Source organism: Mastomys coucha, unplaced genomic scaffold (assembly GCF_008632895.1).
Source record: "Mastomys coucha isolate ucsf_1 unplaced genomic scaffold, UCSF_Mcou_1 pScaffold20, whole genome shotgun sequence".
Taxonomy (NCBI): domain Eukaryota; kingdom Metazoa; phylum Chordata; class Mammalia; order Rodentia; family Muridae; genus Mastomys; species Mastomys coucha.
This window is the reverse complement of record NW_022196903.1, coordinates 80,368,699-80,379,887: the sequence shown is the minus strand read 5'-3', so window position 1 is coordinate 80,379,887 and position 11,189 is coordinate 80,368,699. Positions and strand designations below refer to the sequence as shown.

Below are 11,189 nucleotides of genomic sequence, written 5' to 3'. Positions count from 1 at the left end.
AAAAAAAAAAAAAAAAAAAAAAAAAAAAAAAGAAAGAAAGAAAGAAAGGGAGGAAGAAAGAAAGGAAGAAAGAAAGAAAGTGTTCCTTCAAAGTCTGTATGTTGGGTTCCAGTCACCAGGATGGTGGTATGAAAAAGTGAGACCTTCAGGAGATGACACCCAAGGGAAATACCCTCACAAATGAGATGAGTACCCTTATAAAGGGATACCAGAAAGCTGTCCTGTCCATTCCTCCCTATGAGGAAACATGACAAAGCAGTCAGTCCGCAGCCCAGGAGAGAGATCTGGCCAGAACTCCGCCATGTACATCTCTAGCCTCCAGCTCTGAGAAATAAACTGTCTTGCTTACAAGCTACCCAGTTTATGGAATTTTGTTACAGCAACCCAAAGAGACTTAGACAGTGAGTAACCCTAAAATACTGTACAAGTATCTCTGGCTTAAAAAGCTCACAAAGAGATTTACTTGAGAAAGGCTATTATATTAAAGTTAAAGAATATTATGGAAGGTATCAAGGGCATCTGCTCATTAGCACAGGACTTGTCTAATGTAGGGCATATATAGGAATGTCAGTAATAACAGGAAAAAAAGTGAATATTATTATTATGAAAACAAGATACTAGGCGCAAGTATGGTGGCCACGCCTTTAATCTCAGCACTAAAGAGGCAGAGGCAGGCAGATCTCTGAGTTCCACGCCAATCTGGAAGATGTTGTCTTTAAAAAAAAAACAAAAACAAAAAACAGGGGGCTGGAGAGATGGCTCAGCAGTTAAGAACACTGACTGCTCTTCCAACGATCCTGAGTTCAAATTCCAGCAACCACATGGTGACCCACAACCATCCGTAATGAGATCGTCCTCTTCTGGGGTGTCTGAAGACAGTTACAATGTACTTATATATAATAAATAAATAAATCTTTTTTAAAAGTACAGAAAAGGTTGGAGATTTAGCTCAGTGGTAAAATGCTTGACTAGGAAGCATGGGTTCGGTTCTTAGCTCTGGGGAAGGTGGGTGGACAGAGAAAGGTATTAATACAAGGGAGAATTTTCTGGAAGGATCCTGCAATGACAGCTAGTAGACCTGGGTCAAGTTCCTTTGTCAGTATAGCTTTGAGAGAGTTGTTTAACCATTTCAGCTACTGTGTTCTCACATGCACAGTAATAACTCTCCTCCTTATCTCAGGTATGTTGTAGGAATGAGCAAGAGAGTGTAATACTCTATTACTGTAAGAGCCTTCAAGGTTTACTGAGCTACCATACCTAATAGAGAAGCCATGAAGATTAAGCTTCTAGTTTTCTAATAGAAACAACATGATTATGCCCAGTAACAAGGGGTCACTAAACACAATCTATTGCAGTGCTGGGGTGTGAGGCATAGTCTCTAAATTCTGGAGAAGCTGAAGGGGAAAGATCAGTGAGGACAGAAACATTATAAAAGCTGTGCATGTGAATCTGTTACTGGAAGTCATCCTTTGAGGAACCTGCTTAGGAAACACCTCTAGCTCAGCATGTTTGATGTGCTCTCATTTTCTCTCTGCAAGGTGGAGAGAAGTACTTTCCGTCTCCTGAGGAGCAAAAATGACTGAGGACCACCATTCTGGACCAGTGCTCATCAAATAGTATATCTGAGACAATCCACTGAGGTACAGAGAGGAAAGTACACCTTTATTTATATTTACTCTCATCACAGAAAATAAGATTGTCAAGAAAAAGGCAACCCAAAAATTATAGAAAATTATTTGCAAATCTACTTGAAAAGATTAATATACAGAATGCAGAGACTTCTTAAGCAAATAAGTAAACAACTGATTTGAAAAATGACCAAAGGACTTAAATAAACATTTCTTCAAAAAGATACACAGATAATAAGCACATAAAAATGTTCAACATCACACTAATTACCTGGGAATTGCAAATCAAAGCTACAAAAAAACAACATATTTAATACCCATTAAGCCAGTTACCATGGCAAACAGAAAATAAAGTCAGACCCAGTGGCACAGGCCTGTACTCCAAGCTCTTAGAGACAAAGAAGAGTTCACGGTCACTTTGGGTTACCCTGTCTCTAAAATAACAATAATACTAGACATAATGATGCATGCCTTTAATCCAGCTCTCGGAGGCAAAAACGCGGCAAATCACTTTGAATCCATCTTTAAGTTTGCGGCCAGCCTGGTCTACATAGTGAGTTCCAGGACAAGAGCCATGAGACCCTGTCTAGAAAAACTAAAATAATGAAATAAATGAAACAGAAATAATAATAATAATTAGTGAGGTGGAATGACAAATGCCTGTAAGCCAAGCACAGTGAATTGAGAAATAGAATCAGGAGTTAAAAGTGATTCTCAGCTACATTCCAGGCCAGACTGGGCTACATGAGACTTTGATTAAAAAAGAAAAACAAAAAGTGGCACTGAAGAAATGGCTCAGCAGTTAAGAACACTTGCTTTTGCAGAAGACCAGAGTTCAGTTCCCAGAACTCACGTCAGATGGCTCACAACTGCCTATAACTATATCTCTATCAGCACCACATACACATGACATACATTTATATACATATATACACATAAATAAAATAAGATCATTAAGACAAAACTATAAAAGGAGTAACTAAGATTCTTGGGCACTGTAGATAGAATGTAAGCTTTCAGGATCGCTACATAACATAACAAGACAATCTCCCAAAAGAATCGTAGGAGATAAAAGAATCATAGATAAAAGAATCGTAGGAGGCCCAAAAGGATGACTCAGCACGTAAAGATGCTTGCTGCCAAACCTGACAACCTGAGTCCAGTTCTTGGATGCCGTGTGGTAAAAAAAGAAAAGCAGCCCCTACACGTTGGCCTCTGACTTCTGAATGTGCACTGAGATGGGTGTACAATACATACACACACACACACACACACACACACACACACACACACACACTAACTTAAAAAAAATGTTTTAAAAAAATTGCCAGGTAATGGTGGCACATGCCTTTAATCCCAGCATTTGGCAGAAAGAGGCAGGCAGATTTCTGAGTTGGAGGCCAGCCTGGTCTACAGAGTGAGTTCCAGGACAGCCAAAGCTACACAGAGAAACCCTACCTCAAAAAACAACAACATCAACAACAACAAAAAGAAAGCAAAAAACAAAAATTCACATGACCCAACAACTCTGTGTATATCCCAAAATAATTCAATGCAGTGCCTCACAGAAAAATGTCCACGTCCATGTTCATGACTTCACTACATAAAGGAGGGATCAATTCACTAGGTCATCAACAAATGAATAAGCAAGTAAATTGTGAAATGTATACACAACAGAGTATCACTGAGCCTTAAAAAAGTAAAAACTAAACTACAACATGGACGAACCTTGAAGACATTATGCTAAGTGAATAAGTGAATTTACAAAAGGCAAAGTCTATGGTTCCACCAGAAGTACATACAAGCATCTGTCAAAGAGACAGAAAGGAGAGAGAGGGAGGTAAGTCAGGTGCAGAACTTCAGCCTCACAGGACAAAAGCAGAAAGAAGGAAGACAGTGTGGTGGCCAGCAGCTATGAAGGCAAGGAACACCAACCAACTCTGCGCTCAGTTATGGGGGCAGAATTGGCTAGGAACACTTTTTTATTATCATATTGTCTTGTTTTGTTGTTGTTGTTGTTGTTTTTGGGTTTTTTTGATTTTTTTTTTTTTTGAGACAAAGTCTCATTAAGTAGCTCTCCCTGCCTAGAACTCGTTATGAAGACCAGGCTGCCTAAAACTTAAGAGATCTGCTTGTCTCTGCCCCGAAGTGCTGGAATTAAAACACACATGACAACACCTTGCCTGCTAGTTGTGATTTTATAACAATCCAAAAGGGAAGAAAAACAAACAAAAAGCCCTGGACAAGGTAGTACAACTCTTTATTATTCTAGCACTGAGAAAGTGACCAGGATGATCAGGAGTTTTAGGTCATCCTGAGCTACTTAATGAGTTCAGTCAGCCTTGACTACAAGAGACCGTCTAATACAAAAAAATGAAACGAACAAACAAACAAAAAAAACAGAAAAACTCTGATTTTTAATCTCTGTTAATATGTAATGACTAATGTCCAAAGCCAGTACTCCCATTCACTTCCATGTCTCACACTGTAAGGCCAACGGTGGCAGCCCTCACCCACGGGGAGAAATGTGCTTCTTGTGGGCATGGGTAAGTAGATTTACAAGTCACGTTGTTTTAAATGAATTAGTCCTCATAAAACAAAGAGGCATAACAAGATTTTTGAGAACCCTTGGAATAAGGCAGCGCAGGCATGATGTACAACAGCTCCGGGGTCCTCTGCCACTTCCCTCTACTGTCCTCTCCATCAGGTAAGCTACAAAATGGAGGTAAGCACAGCCATGGCTAATAAAACAGCTCACCAAAACCCTGCCATCGTTTAGAAGTGGATCGCACAGGGCTGGAGAAATGGCTCAGAGGTTAAGAGCACTGACTGCTCTTCTGAAGGTCCTGAGTTCAATTCCCAGCAACCACATGGTGGCTCACAACCATCTGTAATGGATTTAGATGCCCTCTTCTGGTGTATCTGAAGACAATGACAGTGTACTCACATATATAAAATAAATAAAATCTTCAAAAAAAAAAAGAGAGAGAGAGAGAAATGGATTGCACACATTGTGCTGGTGATGAATCTCACCTTAAGTATATGCCGGACTTTCAGACAGTATGGAATGACAACAGGACATGAGCATGACTTACAAGTCACACAAATGAGGGAAGGCATACTTTAATGCTTTAGAGACCAGTGACCTAAACCTACACCAACCAATAGTACTTTCTGAGATAAGACACCATCATCCTGTCTACACTGTGAGCACTAGGCACAGGTGGCTTTCAGCAGCTAGCACTGAGCTAGTATGTCTGAAGTGTTAAGCTGTTATTGTGCTTAATTTTGGATAATTTAAACAGCTATTTAAGGTTGAGGGTACTTTAGCGGACAGCGCATCCATAGGCCACAATTAGATTATAACCTCAGTGTCAAAACGTACATCTTGTCTTTGGTCATGTTATCCCATCTGCCTAGAATGTTTTCCTGATCTTGTCTATCTGGTAATAAACTCTCATTTTTCAAGACATACCTTAAATGTCACTGTTTACCTTTCTGTCCCTGGCTACTCACCCCTCACAAGATAACTGCCCTCACCCTTTTACAAGCTCCATGTCAGTATGTACAGCAATTTCTCCCATGTCTCAAGATGATGACTTGAGTTCCTGAAGGCAGATGCCTGTGCACAGCACCTGCTTAGCAATACTCACTGGGTAAGCATCTCCAGGCCACACTATAATCAGTCCATATAGAACTCGGCTCAGAAGTAGACTGCACCAAGTGCTTGCTACTTCACTGGTAGAAGGCACCTGTTGTACAGCAGCACAGAGGTGGACGTTGGTCCTGGTCCCAAGTGTCCACTTTCAAATTCTACATGTTAAAATACATTTTCAGTTGTTTTAATGTTTATAAAGCCACCCACCATCTTACCTACTGAGGTACAATAGATGCCTCCCCATGTATTCTTCTACTTGAAACCCATGTGTTCTTCTTCATCTCTCATTAAATGAGCCTGACTTTGTTAGAAAGACCAAAGGAGAGGTTTTGACCATAGCAACTGTGTATCCTGGACCTCATTTCTGAATTCTGGATTTGGCTATATTTAGCAAAGCTATAAGCGTCATCATGCCCAAAGCCAGGAAGACACCATTCACAAACCACCCCCTGAAAATCTGCATTGCCTGTAAAAACCAAGACTTCCCAGCAGGCAAAGTCATCTGAAACAGGAGGGATCAAAGTGGTATCTGTATCAAGAAAGGGACTCAGGAGCATCTAACTGGCCTCTCTGCCTGGTGCTCAAGGGTCCCCAGGATCTACTTCTTCCCTTATCTCATATCTGCTCGAGTCAAGCATGCTACCTGCCCTGTGCATTCTTCTCTTAACACTGGTAACCTTGCCCTCACAGGCCCCTAGCCTGCCTGCTTCTGCTTGACTTCTTATGTCACTTCTGGGACACTCCTTCTATTCACTTTACTGTGCCTTAGCACATGGCTAGGGCACAGTGAGGGGGCAAAGACATACTTGTAACCTCCTAATAGTTCTTCAAAAAGCACAGAGCCACTGAAGGAAGTGATCAGCAAACACTTCTAAATATATTCTGGGCAGCAAATAGGCAAGAATCTCACTCTATCCCACCTCCAAATATACACACCCTTGGCTTCTTTTCCGAGGCTGGAAGGAAACTTGTACCACAACAGTGGCATCATACTGGTCAGTATTCCTGAGCTTCATCTTCCATTTCACCACTCTGCATTTTTGCACATGCCATCCCCTCTGCCTGCGAGGCCTCCGATAACACCATTGGAACTCCCACCTATGCCAACCCCTTTCTTCCTATCACCTTTCAACTACAGGACACTTATTCCAGGGTTACTTGTTATTTATTGGTCTCAGTCCATGATCCACCCAGCTTTTTTCTGGAACGTAATGCAGTGCCTGCCACAGAGGAGCACAAATAAATGGTTCACCAGATGAATGCACGCATGTACTACCAAGACATTTAAACTGTATGCTATATGTGAGCTGAGGAGGAGAGGTTGCACACATTTTGAAGCCTCTCTACCTTGTTCTGCAGATAGGGGCAATTAGGGAAATTTCTGACAGCCTTGGTTCTCACCAGCCCCAGAACTGGATTCTTTCTGTGCAGGTGAGTACATTCTGTGGAGCCTGCTAGTCCACCTTCTGCAGAACTGATACAGCTCTGGAATGCCACCTTGGGCACAGCAAATATTCAATATTTACTTACTGTTTAAAGTTTAGATATAAGGCTTTATAGTGCCAATGAGTATGACAAAACTACTGTGTCTAAGCAATGCTCTAATGTCCCCAATGAGCTCATTCTAGAAGCTTAAGCCAAATCTTCCCTTGATATCACATGCCTATTAACTCAGATATGGTTTATCATCTCCTACAGGTATCTTCACTAAGAAAGCACTCAGCCTAGAGATGTCCCTATCCCTCTAATTTATGACTGAGGCTCACCTTCCTCCAGACAACCACAGTCCTCCAGGACTAGTTAGAGAGGCAGACTAGCAAGGCTGCTGCTGTTGCTGGAGGCGGCAGCCCCCCAGTCCCCTCTTCTCCAGCACCTGATACCTGGAGTTCTGGCAGTCTCTGACTATGAAGTACAGACCAATACCCTCTGGGGAAAAGGAAATTGTGAACAGGATGTGGTGATATCAGGTCTGCGTTTGAACACTCCCACTGTCACCACCCTATGTCCTGGCCACTGCCTGGGGCACGTGGTATATAACTCTTATCACAGCAACTCTGGCTGGAACTGGTGGACAAGTGAGAATCTGAGGACTCAGAGAAGAGGAGCTAGGGAAGAGGTACAGCTACCCACACAATACTGCAAAAAGCGTCTGACTCAGCCCAAACACCAACGGGGAGATTGCGTTAGACTGTCCCAGTCAAACCAGCCTTCACCTGCTCCCCACTCACCTTTAACTCCACATACACTGTCACTGGGTAAATAAGTTACCATTTGTTGAATTAATCACTTTGAAACGATAAATTCCAAGGAGCTGAAGGGTTTGCAGCCCCTTAGGACGAACAACAATATGAACTAACTAGTACCCTCAGAGCTCCTAGGGACTAAAACCATCAACCAAAGAGTACACATGGTGGAACTAATGGCTCCAGCAGCATGTATATATAGTAGAGGATGGCCAAGTAGGTCATCAATGGGAGGAGAGGCCCTTGGCCCTGTGAAGGTTCTATGCCCCAGTGTAGGGGAATGCCAGGGCCAGTAAGCAGGAGAGGGTTGGGTGGCGAGCAGGGGGAAGAGGGGGAGGGAACAGGGGTTTGTTCTTGTTGTTGTTTTTTGGTTTTTGGATATTGGGGATTTTTTTGGAGGGGAAACTAGGAAAGGAGATATCATATGACATGTAAATAAAGAAAATATCTAATAAAATGAAAGAAAATATCTAATAAAAAAAGGAAAATGATAAATTCCTTAAATACACTGTCATACTAAGTCCTCAAATACCATCCCTCAGGGCAGTGGAACTCAGACTTTAGCTTAAGTCAGACTCTCCCCAGAACTTGTTAAACTTCCACACCTACAACCTACAGTGTAAGGTGTGAGAGAGATCTTCATTTCTAACAAGCTTTCCTGTGGAATATCTTGACCTAAGTTGTGTAACTGTTAAAGAAAACAGAGGAGAGGAGAGGAGGGGAGTGGAAGGGAGGAGAAGAGAAGGTAGGGAAAGAGAGGAGAGGGAGAAAAAGAAAAATATAGAGAAAAGAAAAAAGAAACAAACAAAAGATTCAGAGGGGGCCAGCAAAAATGGTTCACCAAGAAAAGACACTTGTCACAAAAGTCTGACAATCTGCTTCTATCCCCCAAACCCATGTAAAGGAAGGAGAGAGCTATCATCATAATGCTGCCCTCTGACTTCTACGCCCACTGTGGCACATGCACACACAAGCATGTAGTAATAGTAGTAACAATAATAATAAATACTTTTTAAAACAGATCCAGGAAATGGTAAGCTGGCTCAGAGAAAACACACACACACACACACACACACACACACACACACACAATGTAAAAATGTTTAAAAACAAAAACAAATCCAAAAACTGAACCTAAACCTATCTAACTATGGACCTGTGGCCATACACACACTAATATATGTACAAATGTATTTTTTCCTTCCTATCTCAACTGGCAGTTCCCTAAAGTTAGACATCAGTGCTAGCGATATAGCTCAGGGGTACAGCTACCTGGCTACCATGCACAGACAAGCACAACCTCAGCACCTCAGTGAAATCCATTGGCTAACTTAAAAAGGCAGGCATCATACTTTAGCGTTTATATCCTCACTCCTTTAAAAACTTAGTAGTGTCTTTGAACTCAGTAGTGCCACATAAATACTGACTCCTACATATCCACATGCTTCAAAGGCCACAATTGAAGCTCAATCATAGCCAAAAACTTTGCCAGACCAAAATTTAAATGCTACACTCATGCAGAGCCTCAACCCTCACCACACTAGCTCATTCCATAAAACACGACTTAGCTCCCTAACACTGAGGGGTCATAAGGACAAGATCTGCAGCAATTGAGCCCTAGTTTACTCTCATGGTGACACTAACAAGCTTATTACTAACTGTCCATTTTCTCTCCAAACATCTCTGAAAATCTAACATCTAGTTAAACATCAGGTCTCCAGAGCCTAGCGCAGAACTTGCCACATCAAAAGCACTCTGTGACTGTTGGGTGAATGAATAAATGAATGAATGAACAGTTCCAAGCCCTAAGTTCTACTTTTTAAAATATCAGAATGCACAATGTGCAGCTCTCAGGATGAATTCCAGGGAAGCCTAGAAAACAAAGGCTGATTTTGTGTTTTCTCTTTCCCACCACTCTTCCAGACTCTGAGAATAAGCAACGCTTAGGGCAACACTTGATGAGACAACATCCTAGCTGAAAAAAATATTCCTGGGCTCTGAGGCCATCCTCCTGATCTCATCTCCTTCCTCTCTCCTTCTCTCCCTCTCCCCCTCCCCTTCCCTCCCTCCATCTCCCCTCCTCCACCCACTGTAGTCAAGGACTTTGGCTACAGGATAAGAGTCAGCTCAGATTCCAAGGTACAGATCTGGCAGGAGACACAGAAGCAACTCCCACCCTGCACCAGAGTGCTCAACGAAAGGTTCAGAGAGGATTGAGACTCAGGCCCAAGGAAAGGGTCAGAAGGGATTGAGACTCAGGCCCAAGGAAAGGGTCAGAAGGGACTGAGACTCAGGCCCAAGGAAAGGGTCAGAGAGGATTGAGACTCAGGCCCAAGGAAAGGGTCAGAAGGGATTGAGACTCAGGCCCAAGAAAATGGTCAGAGAGGATTGAGACTCAGGCCCAAGGAAAGGGTCAGAAGGGATTGAGACTCAGGACCGATTAAGTCCAGTTGGAACAATACTAAGAATGAGAAAAAAAAAATTCAGTAATTTCACAAGGAAATTAATTATCAGATCTCTCTTCAAAATTGTGCTTTTTAAGTACAGGCTTCAATGTATCCTCAGAAACTGGGCCTTGCCAAATCCAGTACTTACACAAACTAAGTCAAACACAGCTCCCGCCTGTCTTCCCACCCACCCGTCCACAACCCTACAACACTCACCATGACAAGCATTTCCTAGGCCCAGGTAGGGAGCCTTGCTTTAACCTCAGCTTGCAAAAGCCTCCTTTTCAAAGGGGCCGCTTCGGCTCTCATGCCTCCTTCCCTAGCTGATAAACTATCCCCTACCACCATGTTACCTTCACTGAGGCCTCTCCCATCCCCAACCCCTGGCAGTCTGTAACACAACCTACAGCAGGCTGGTCCTATCCAATTAGTTTAAATTGCTTCATGCCAAGGAAATTGCTGCTTTTATTAAAAATAAAAGCACACTAAGCAGGCAATGAGCTGTGAAAAGTATCAGTCTGGCATAATTACGAAGGTCGAGGTTAAGGTTACCAAAAGAACACTCAAGATTTCCCTAAAGCCTGGGGCATAAAAATCTGTATCTGCATGAGCACTGATAGACAAACGAGCACACACCAAGAGAAACCACACAGCATCCTCTCCAACTGAGAGAAAACTAAACCAGAGCCAATCCTAAGTCATTCTTAATAGAAACTAAAAGAAGAAAAGAGGCCTAGGCGACTGAGTTCAAACAATCTCATTCTCTTATGATTTTATCTTAGCTACATCCTGGGAACCCCACTGCAGTTGGGTAAAGAAACAAACCTAATCAAAACACCAAAAGACAAAAAACAAAACGCATCCCTGTCCCCAGATAAATCCTCTTTGGATACTTACTTATAGAAATGGGAAAGTTAAGTGGGAGAAGCCCCCCTCTCCTTTAAGATCTCTCCCCATCCCCACCCTTCAGCCTCCGCATCAGAATTTAAAGTTTCGGGGAAAGACAACCACCCTGTATTTCGTTTATACTTCACACATACGTTTTCCCATAGGATCCGAATAATTCAAAGGAACAGATTTCTCCACGCGCCCCACCCCCCCATGAAAGGCCACCGAGGTAAACTATTTGGGCAATACTGCCCCCCAAGCCCTGTCAATTCCCAGTCTGAGTTTTAATTCTCTCAAGGACAATGACTCGCAAGGAAAGTGCAGG

At 42.5% G+C, this 11,189-nt stretch overlaps 1 protein-coding gene across 10 annotated transcripts in view; it reads right to left on the bottom strand.

The window, feature by feature from the left end:
• Positions 1 to 11,189, bottom strand: part of Aak1 (AP2 associated kinase 1) — a 155,225-nt gene that overhangs the window by 143,029 nt on the left and 1,007 nt on the right. The gene's annotated exons all lie outside the window — the stretch shown is intronic.